Below are 11,948 nucleotides of genomic sequence, written 5' to 3'. Positions count from 1 at the left end.
AAGGATTATTTAAAAAAAACAGGGAAAATAAGCTTGTGAAGCTAAAAAGGGATTAAAAAAAATTAAAAGTAAGTTCCTTTAGGTCCAAGTCTATTCAAATCATGCCAAGTAATTCAGTTGCATCAACTTCAAAAAGAGGAATATTGTGACCCTCCAACAGAAGAACGGATCCAGTGCTGTAAAAGTCAAGAGTGGTGGCATGAGTCATGTTCCAGTTATGAAAATGACATTTTTATTCGTGTCTTAAACGCTGCACAACTTAAGACTTCAACATTACGCTCCAATGGATTACGCTTAATTTGATACTTTGTCATATTTAAAAACACAATTATCATTTTTAAAACTAGGTAACATATTCAAAACATAAAATGTGTTCAACCTTTTTCAACGTTGTCATCTTGCCCCAAGGGCAAAGTCATCTTGCCCCAGTACTGGGGCAAGATGACGATTTGTTAAGGTCATGAGAAAATAAAAATATCCTTCGTTATTTTTATTTGAAAAATTAAATGGTAATATATTAAATACCACAAAGGATTACTCTAACAGCTCATGTGAAATTAATTTTACTATCCTTAAAAATAAATTAATATACAACAAAAACTGTTAACATGGTCATCTTGCCCCGGTCTCCCCTATATGTGACCTTCAGTTTTAAACTACCCCACTCATATTTTAATAGTTTTATTGCATTTGTTGTTGTTAAAAAAAAAGAATCACAGCTCAGTTATTGTATAGTTATCCAAAATTAAGCACTAATAATCATTAAGACCATTTAAAATGAATTACTAGCCTGGTCGGAAGTTGTCCTACCATTTAGTGTCATTTTGAGCAACGTCAGTAATGAGATACAAGATGAATTAATGTAATAAAAGTAGTGCAATTTTACAGCAGTAGAATCAAGTTTCTAATTGTTTTAAAAATTTCCCTTTGTACCTCATAGCATCCCGATATTTCTATTACATTTTCATAGAATATAAAAATGTAGAAAGAGCACTTTCAACAACTTCAAAAATAGCTTCTTTGAAGTAACTTCAGAATTGCTGAATGATGCAATAAGCTATGAACAATATTGACGACAACTTACTTATTGTTAAAAAAAAAAAATCGAGCCCGGGAGCAGATTTTATTTGAGCAGTCTATGACGCAGATTAAAACCCGGCAAGAAGAACCGACATTAGATTAACCGTAAAATGCATAAAAATAAGGGACTAATCTTAAAAACTAGAAGTACCAGCAGATTATGTCCCAGAACCGAGGTACAAATCTTTGTTCGCTGAAATTTAAGATTTTTTTTTAATTTAAAAAATTTAATTCTTCCAGTTTTCCTCCAAAGCCAACAAACTTGAAGAGGTGCAAATTTAACTGACATGGCTCAAAGTGCTCCTAAATGACTTACTCACTCAAATATGAGGCAGTGAGAAGTAAAGGGACGCAAGCGATCATTTTCATAATTTTGAGTAAAACGCGTTTAAAGATAAAGTTCGAGGTAGGCTTTCATCATGGGCCCCCTAGATGGCACTGACGCTTAGCGGGCCTTGACAGTTTATGACTTTTCTCTGTTAAACCGATGCAACTATCCGCTCTTGAAATTCTTGAAAAATTCGAAACTTCATATGTTGTTCATTTTGACCGCAAGAGGCGCTGAACGGAATCCTATTTATCCACCAATCAAGGTCAACATTTCAAAGTTTGCGTATTTTATAATGGACGTCGCCCATTTTGACCGCAAGAGGCGCTGAACGGAATCCTGTGCATCCACGAATCAATGGCAACGTAATAGAAAACAGGGATTCCCTCAAGCACCCTCTTTGTTGCTGTGAGTTTCAGCGTTTGTCACGTCCTTTTTAAGTGTAAGCAAAATGCATAGAGCAAAAGTGATCCCAATAAGTAAATTTCGGTGCTCTTGCTACTGCCATCTATCGAAGGTCGAAAGTATTAGAAATTAATAGCGGAGAACACAAGTGGTTAATTTCTAAATTTAAATTTTTAAATTAACTAATTTACAATTAGATTTGAATTGTTTGGATCCATCGCTATTTTAGCACATCTCTTTGCTTCTAACTGCCTTATATACTCTTTACTCACTTAAAGATAATTAAAACACAGTAAAAGTGCAACTACGTATCAGAATCAATTGGGATTGGTACTTTCAAGTTCTACACATTGGAAACCAAGAATAGAACTGCCGCATTAGGAGAATAGCAAGCGCAGACATATTTATGATTTTGTAAATTTCACTAAGTTTAAGTCCTTTTTTTTCTGATATTCCAAAAGCGATTCGATATTCAGCAATTCAGATAGTCTGAGATCGAATAATTGAAGTTCTACTGTAATAGTTTGAATAGCATTTGAAAAGAAACTTTTGTTTCAGTAAGACCTAAAAACTACGAAATATTTTTCGAATATAAAGATTACGTTCAACAGTTATAGAATATATCAACAATATATCACTCTAATTTTTGAATAAGCGTAACCCGTTCAGTCGGAATTATGAAATACTTTTGCTAAAGATGCTTTTATTTGGTAGACAGTGTACTAGGTAAAGAGTATCTTTGGCAAAGTTTCAAGTTTGTATTTGAAAAATTAAAAGAGTTATGAGGTGTCCAACATTCCGAATATACATTTTTGAAATACATGTTTAAGATTTTTTTAAAAATAAAAAACAACTTCATCGTAAAATGTTCTTCAAACAATAATAAAATAGAAACGAACAATAAAAGATAATCTATTTTTAAAAAAATCATGCAAAAAAAAAAAACCTCGCCTATGGCGACAAGAACCTATAGCGGGAAAAATGAGCCACTATCTATCTCCCAATCCCTATATGTTGATGTTGTCAATCCGAAGACGAAAAATTCTTGCACAGATAGTAATAAGCAGAACGTAAAGAGTCAACTGCCAAAAAAAAAAAAAAAAAAAAATCCGATAATTTAAACAATTATTAAATGATTAGCAGTTCTTTGAAGCTCATGCCCGGTGTACCGGACGCCAGGTCGGAAGGGATTAAAGTAATGGAAATAAAATTCTTGACCAAACTGTAAACTTTAATGAAAACGGAAAAGGAAAAACAAAAATGCTTGAAGTTTTCTCTATTTACATTCTCTCAAGAATTCTGCTTCTACCAATAGTTAACGATGGGAAATTCTAAGACAACGTACCATAGTGGATTTTGTATTGGTGAAATTAAATTCACCTTTTTCTTTCATAGGGAACTCTCAACAGTTGCTTTACTGACGGAGACGATGAACTAATTCTTGAAGATGATGCATTGCGAGCAAAAGAAAAGGTTTTCAACGCAGCTGAAGCCAATGGAAATGTATTGAACATTCAAATCTTATTTGACAAAAAAATTAAAATTGGCGATTCGATTTGAAGTTAAAACAAAGTCCTGTGATATAACCCTCTAGTCCTTTATATTTTGCGATTAAAAATCAGTTGCGTGTTTTAAATCCGTAATGTTTTCTTCTTGTTGCATTTAGAGACAAGGTGACCTTTAGCATTTGGAGGCCATGAAGCAAAACTGAATGTTTAAGATATCCATTTCGAAATTTAATGTTTTAAAATCAAATATTCAAGGAAATGACTGTAGTTATTTTAGTTTTAAAATAATTTTTACGAGCACATAATTCAAAAATTGTTATGAAAGTCATGAAAGTTTTAAAAGAAATTTAAAAATAAAAAATAGTGATCGAGAGATAAATTTGAAACCGAGATCGGCGATTTTATTTGAGGAATAGAGAGGATTAGGGCGTTTTTTCTCATCTTATTATTTTTGGAAAGGCAGTTTAACGTAGAACAACTTGAGGCGCGTCAACACATGTCAGAGATAAAAACATCCTTACTTTTAGTAGAAAACTAAGATTCACGTCTATCAGATGTCGAAAACAGGTTCTTACACAAAGATTAATGTAAGTGTTTCACAGTTCATTGAAAAATGTTTGTAAACAAAAATTAAAATAACATTTTATCGTGATCAGAAAGCCTAACCGATGATAAAGCATTATCAACCAGCAATTTCTTATCTAAAAACCAAACCATTTGTAATAACGGCTTAAGTGTCAAACGTTATTACAAAAAAATCTTGTCAAAACTGCCTGATATTATTTTAAAATAAATTTTGTTTCTTCATGGTTCACTCTAGCTTACAAGTACCAAAAAGGTGTCGTTGTTTAGCGACATTTTTTCCCTGTGATTTGATAACCCTAAAAAGTAGACTGTAGCTCAATAATGCCATGTTTATTAGAACTGTGGTCTCTTTATTAAGATACCGAAGGATCGAATAGAGTGTATGATCCTGTGCTGCACATGCAGCACATATGTGCACAAACTGTGCTCAGGAGTCATCAAGCGACAGAAAATAACAACTTACCAGCGCCCGGAATGTGACGATTTATGGCTCTCTCTTTCATTGAAGTTAATGTGGAATTTTCAAAAAAAAATTTAAGTTGTCCAAATGTACTTTAAAATGTTTTTATATTAGCAATAAAGAATTTTTCCTTTTTTTTTTTTAGTTTGAAAGTATTTTTTGGTATTTTTTCAGAGTTGGCCTAATTAGGAACCCGTGTTAGGACTAAGGCCATTTTTTTTAAAAATTAAACTGCTGACAAAGATAAATTAAACCAGAATTTTCCTATGGTATGATTTTTTCCACCTTTTTATTAGTCATTTGATGAGTGTACAAAAAATGGAGCCAATGGAATCTTAAACGAGAGAGATATATCAAACCCCGAACTATAAGTTGGCTTATTTGAGGCACATATTTTTCCAAGAGTTCACTAAAAAAGAAAAATATATTTTTCTTCTTTTAGATCATTTAAATATTTGATCACAGTTCTTAAAATATTGCCATTGCAAAACATTATACCAGCTCAATTCCAGTTTTGTTGTCTTTGCCTTTGGTAGATGGAGGCATTGGGAATTGAGAATGGCTGACAGTTACACGTGGATTTCAGAATTAATAATGTTATTTTCAGTTCAGCAACAAAATGTCAGTGTCTTTATGACACTCTCCTACTTTCGCGACTTTCTATGGAATGCTACTTATTGAAGCATTCACCGAAAAGTAGCTTAGTTTGAACCAGGTCCCAATTTTCATGGGAGTTCAGCTCCTGTACTTCTTTTCTATTTTGAGTGAACTTTTACATTTTAGACGGAATTCAGGTTATTAAACAAAAATAAATTTGTTAAAGAAAATAAGTTTAAAAAAAAATAATTTAAAAAAAAATAAAATAACATTTGCAGGGCAACTCACTTTTCCTTCTCACGGAAGTATAGGGCTACCGCACTTTTTTCTTTATTAGAAATCAAGCCCTCGCTTGCCCCTTATTCCAATGTGTGTCATTTGAAACACCGTTATTCAGAAGAATAAACAATCATGGCAAGTAGAAAGAAATGATGGCTTTATTTACAACTTGATGAGAACAACAAAAAACACATTTTTAAACACATTTAACAACCGCCACTCGATCAACAAGTTGCGGTTGATGAAATTAGTGAACGTACGTTGGTACAAATTCGGAGGGGGGGGGTGTATGGTGTTGGGACAATGAAAAGTGTAATGATCCTCTTTCAGTAAAAAACCTCCACATGTTCTTTTGACCCGGTCACCCGTCAGCTCACCGTAGCAACCTTTTTCTTTTGCTTGTAGTTCCTTTGCCTTGTCTAAAAGGAAAAACAGAAGAGTAAATTTCCAGGAGAAACTTTTCTGGACAACTACGAAAGACTTTTGAATTAGTTTACATTTGAACATCATTGTAACTTTCCTTTTTTTAGGAAAATAACTAGTATTTTTACCCCTGGTCTCTGATAACATGGATCGATTTCTGTGAAACTTAGGTGAACTGAATTAGGTAAATCATGGAATAGTATAAATAACATATACAAATTGATTTGTTTAAAGATAATACAATACTAAATTATATTTCTGATGCAATGATGTCGTTTTAATACAAATTTAGTATTCTAATTGTAAAACTGTTGAAGATTGTACTTCGATAATACCTATCTCATTTTGTTATTTTCTGTGCTGTTTATGTATAGAAAATACAGATCAAAATTTCGTTTACTATTACGGAATTATTACTTGAAAACTTATTAGCGAAATGCGCAAGCAAATTGAAGAAGAAACACCGATGGTGATTTCAATGCATCCCTGTGTCTTTGCAGGGTGCAATTTAAGAACTATTGAAAGACAGCATTTCATTTTCGTTCGGCTTTTTTGCCAAACATGCTATACGTTTGTCGCTAATCAACGTCAACAGCCATTGTTAAGGATACTTTTTGTGTTGATTGCATTTAAAATATCTCCTGGTGGTTATATGTTGTTAACCATTTTCATTTGCTTTGAACCAAATTTCACAAATACCGATATAGTTGAACCGAATTACTTAAAGATTCGACGTAAATCAAGCAATAGTATAAAGAAAATTTACAAATTGCAAATTGGTTTGATAAGGATCATAGAACATTAAATAAAATTTCTGTTGCAAGGATGAAATAGATGTGGTTTTAATAAAAGTAGTCTAATGTTGAAATAGTCGAAGATTGTACGTCAATATTGAATGCAATACTATTACCTTACTCATGTTTGTATTTTCTTGCTATTAACGGGATAAACACTGATCAAAAATTACACGAAGCCTTACTGTTGTGGATTTTATAATTAAACAATATTTCAAAATTATAATTAAACGGTAGCATCAAATTAAGTAGCACCATGAGTAGCATCAATGGACCCCTGGGGCCTCGTAGGTCGCAGTTTAAGAAACGATGTATAGCATCATTTATTATAACTACGGCTTTCTCGTTAAACATGCTTCAACGCTCATCGCTAAACGGCATTAACGGCCATCGTTTAGGATATGTTTTGTGTTGATTGCGTTTAAAATAGCTCCTGGTGGTTATATGTTGATAATCGTTTTCATTTGCTTTGAACCAAGGTTCACAAATTTAACGATTAAAGTCAATCTTTGAAGAAACTTCATCTAGGGCAGTTTTTTACGGGCTTTTCTTTTAGACTAAATTCATAACTGTACAAAAATTAGTTCGTGCAGAAAAGAGCAATTTTATGACTCAAAACATGAAATTAGACCTCTTTGGGTGTTTTTAAAATTCCAAAAACCTGCCTATATGAATTCCTGAGCAATAATTTACCTTTGTGCCAAATTTGGAGGAAATCCGACGAAAACTGTGGATTTGTATAAGGAACATACACACATACCCACACACCCACAAACATACATCCATTTTTATATATATAGATATACTAAAATACAAAATTATTAACTTTTTCATTTAGCACGATTTTTCATGCTTATGAGTGTCTGAACGTAGTGCTCACAGGGGCTTGATTTGTTTCCTTTTCTTTTCTTTTTTTTGTTCTAATACATATGAGCGTCTGCGAGCGTACTCCCCACCCCCCATTTTCTTGAGGGGGCTAGCACTGAAAGTTATTTAGCGATATTTTTTTTAAACTAAACCTACAGCATAATCTAAATTCTAAACTAATCAAGTTTTTTTTTTAAATTTTTTTAAACAAAATAATCAGCTTTTGAATTTAGTTCCCTTCAGGTATTTTATTTTTTCTATTATTTTTTTTAAATATTTATCTAAGTAATTTTTTAGTAACTTTTTAAATTATAAACATAAAAAACATCCGGGATATATGTAAGTGTGATATGATACCGGAGTTAACCGAGAGATTTTCACTGTTTTCAAGCATCTCCCCCTCCCCCTTTTATTTTTTTTCTTTCCTTTTTTCCTTTTTGCAAATGATACTTTGTCTTTAAGCTCTGAAATGCAAGTAATAATCTCAATAAAAAAAGAATTATTCCTGTACAAGTTGTTTCTCTGCCAATAGAGGAGAGTGTTGTACCTTGGGACGCTTGTGCCTAGAATCTATTTTTAGCAGACATATTTTTGTAATCTCTAATATTAACCGTCACCACTAAAGCATTGGTTTCCTAGGAGGGAATCGCCGAGAAGAAAAGTTGATTCTTCTGCGCATGCGCGCTCGAGCGAAATCGACGTCGTGAGTGGCCACGTCGGAATCACTTGACTTTGATTTCAGCGTCACGCCGAGTAGCGACGTCAAAGCTCGGTGATTTCGCTTCTAGGAAACCAGGGCTTTAATGGTGCGATCGTAAAAATCAGCACCAAATGAGTTAAATTGATGATTTTGTGAGTGAAAGAAAACTTCATGACTCCAAAGTAAATGTCTTCTTCATTTTTAATTCATTTTCTGTCTCTGTGTTTGTAAAACTAATCAACTAAATTTTATTTTGTGATAAAAGAGACGTAATTAAAATATTTTGGTTATAAGAAAATAACGATAGTGCATTTAGATTGACCACGATTTTGGTTTCTCTTAAACCACCTGGTGATTGTACCTTGGGAAAGTCAAACATAGTGTACATTAGGACACGTATAAAAGTACAATATATGCATGGTTCTTAATAATTAAGATATGTTTAGGAACATGGAACAATGTTCCAATCTTATGTAGTATTGTGAACACATTTAATGTGAGATAAAATTAATTGATTCATTATTCATGATTCATATTTCATTATTTATGATTTAATTCATTACCGTAAAAAAAATTGTTTTGTTTTTGGTGCAAATTTGACTCAAGTATATGGCTGTTTCTTGAATCATGAAGAGTTTCCCACGGTACAACAAGATGTGTCCCAATGTGCAATAGGTTGTTGTTAATTTGGGACAGTTTGGAACTCTTACTTTAAATGGCGGGCAATATTTTATTTTCAAACTGTTTGAATTTTCAAAAATATATTGCAGAAAAATAGGTTGAAGTATTTTAATGTGACTTTTAGATTTTAAATTTGATATTCAAGAAAAAAAAAAACCTGTCCTCTGTAATTTACTACCAAAGCATGGATTACATGTTCAATAAAAATATCAAAATATGCATGCATGTTCCAAAAATTTCTAAAATATGCACTTAAAACTCGTATTCACGCAAGTAAAAGTTGTCACAGCTGAAGAAAAACAGGAATGTCCCTTCTATTCTTGCTTTTGAATATTTTAAGGGATAAATTTAAAATTTTGGCGATAATATGCACAAACAATAGTACGGGCATTAATATTATGCACAGGAAATCAGGCGAACCGAGAAAATCTACAGGCCACCGATTTTTATACTTTATGAAGAACTAGTGGTACCCGCACGGCTTTGCCCGTAATAGAAAATTAAAAGGTCTTTTGGTTCGCCTGTATATGTACAAATAATGTATGGTGAATTTTCTCGCCAATTGGCTTGTATCCATGTTACGGTTCCACGTTATGAGAATTTCGTAATTTACTCGTCCATCTTATGATATTTTTGTTCTTAAAATTGGATTGGAAAAAGAACCACTTCGAATTTTCGAAAAATCGTTTCGAGGTGCACACCCCCATGGTACAAACTAACTTTGTGCCAAATTTCATGGAAATCGGCCGAGCGGTCTAGGCGCTATGCGCGTCACAGAGATCCTGACAGAGGGACATTCAGCTTTATTATTAGTAAAGATAAAGGTAAAGAAGATAAAGATAAAGAAAAGATAAAGACTTCATGAAAATCGGCCGAACGGTCTAGGCGCTATGCGCGTCACAGAGATCCTGACAGACAGAGATCCGGACAGAGTTACATTCAGCTTTATTATTAGTAAAGATAAAATATTTTTTTTAAAATCTTTCTTTTGTGTTAAAAAAAATCTAAAAATGGATAACAAGCTCAGTATCATGCAGTTATTCTGCAAATTTGCCGTTTTTGTGCAAAAAAGCAAAAATATGCAATAGCATGTGCACATACGCAATTGTACACGATCCAGGCCCTCTTTATTACTATTTAAGGCAAGGTGTCTGTATCTTTTTTAGCAATGTTTATTTTCATTATTACACTTAAATTAACAATTCAGGTTCTTTACTGACCGACAGCATACTTTTCAGCATAAAATATATTTTTTGACTATTAATTTTCACCCAAAATGTCATTCAATGATGAATTTCATTGGTCATAAATGGCAACGTTTTGAAGTGTGCTCTCATTTATTCTAGAGATAGGCATTGTATGCAGAACCGAAAATACAACGATTTCATAAATTCATCGATACCAGTGCAAAAAATGCAAAATGTTTCATATTCTCAATTATCGAAGTTGTTAAAAAAGGTAAAGTATTGGCAGCGAAATTTGTAACAAAAGTATTGTGGATGAAAAAGGAAAAAACATCCAGCATTCAACCCTTGGCATTAATTTGAATATTGATGTCTTGAATTCAAATTATGTTTTTTGCAATCACGAATTGCAGTAGGACCCCACACATTAGGTTTCGCGTTTCTAGAATGGAAATGGAGAAGAAATTCACCCCCTTCATATCTGAATCGATTATTGCAGAAAGGGCATCAGTCACATTTTTTTCAAAATTGAGTTAGCTGTGGTTTTCCCATATTTGTATGTAGAGACATCGACTAGTGTAGCAAGGAAGTCAATAATTGTACAACAAAGCACTTTATTTAGGGGTCACATTTTTCGTTTAGTGCAGAAAGAGCATTAGTCCTGAACTTATGCCCTTTCTGCACTAAACGCGAAGGAAGAAAAAGTAAGATGCAATGGCAAGATCATAGAAGAACTAGATTTTTTGGCGTAATGAAGTAAAAACAAATAACTCCTTTGATCTAGCATAATTTAAGTAATGGTAGGTTAGTCATTTCGGGGGGTAGGGGGGGGATTCGAAATCACGGGCATGCTAATCTTCTCTGTATCGTTCCAATTTTAGTATATGTACTGCCGAAGCGAGTACTACTTCGAAATCACGGAATCGAAATGAAAAATTCGCTAATTTCTCAGGGGTTTTATTAACATCAGTTTAGGAACTGCGAAAAAACTGTATGCTTTCAGTGATACGCTGGTCAAAATAAGAACAACACTGCAGGAGACTTTTTCTAGAAATAACACACAATCTTGAAGAAATTAACAAGATTTCTGAAGACTTTCCTCTGAGAGGACATTCGTTTGTCCTTTACGAACCGGGATTTTGGGACAGTAAATAGAAATGTTAAACAGATATGACAGATTATAACCATGTGAAATCCAATCTCTTATAAGTGAAATCTTGAAATTACATCAAGATTCACCGTCAAATCTGTTGAAAAAAATGAAATCTGGTAACAGCTAAAACAAGTGCCCTTCATTTTTTAAGAGGACTTATTTCCCAAATTGAGATTTTGGAAAAAACGTCTACAGGGTTACAAATGTTTTCAGTTATCAACATTCATGATGTTTAAATATTCGATAGAACATCAAAAGAACATTTCAGATTGGCTATTTTATAGACGGTTTTCAAGAGAGTATTGCAAAGTAACGCTTGTCGGCTGAACTACCTTTGCTCATATTGAGTATAAAGGGAAAATTTTCATATTGTTGGAAGAAAAAACAAATATCAAGATGATTATTCAGTGTAGTTTTGAACATAGTCATACTAATATGTACATCGAACTTGGTATACATAAAACTAGACAAGAGAAGGATAGAAAAAAAAGATTTCCATGGAGGATTTTTTTGATGATTACGAATTTGAATATATACATATAAAACTTTTTCTTTTTATCTCAGTTTGTTAGTTTTGTGTTTTTTTAAATTTTTTTACATCAAATTTTATTATTTCACTAAAAGAAGACGAGAGAAAGAGGAAAATACACGATGTATTTTCTTAAGATAATGAATTCAGCAATACGAACTTCACTAATTATTTTTTCCACCTTGTTATGTTATTTTTTACTATCATAAATCAGTTTGAAACAAATCTGTTTCACTCTATTTACATTTTCATCACTATAAACTAGTATTTCAGGATACAGTCGACTCCCGCTACAACGCGATCCGAATTACACGAAAATGGCTATAACACGAGTTTTTCAGGAGCAACGAATTTTTAGACCTGAAAGCGAATTTC

At 32.8% G+C, this 11,948-nt stretch overlaps 1 pseudogene; it reads right to left on the bottom strand.

Moving 5' to 3' along the window:
* Positions 1-10,735: 10,735 nt before the first annotated feature.
* On the bottom strand, positions 10,736-10,796 carry LOC129228845 (U6 spliceosomal RNA; annotated as a pseudogene).
* Positions 10,797-11,948: the final 1,152 nt, after the last annotated feature.

This window comes from Uloborus diversus, chromosome 8 (assembly GCF_026930045.1).
Source record: "Uloborus diversus isolate 005 chromosome 8, Udiv.v.3.1, whole genome shotgun sequence".
Lineage (NCBI taxonomy): Eukaryota > Metazoa > Arthropoda > Arachnida > Araneae > Uloboridae > Uloborus > Uloborus diversus.
The sequence above is the reverse complement of the archived record's forward strand: the minus strand, read 5'-3'. Positions and strand labels throughout refer to the sequence as shown.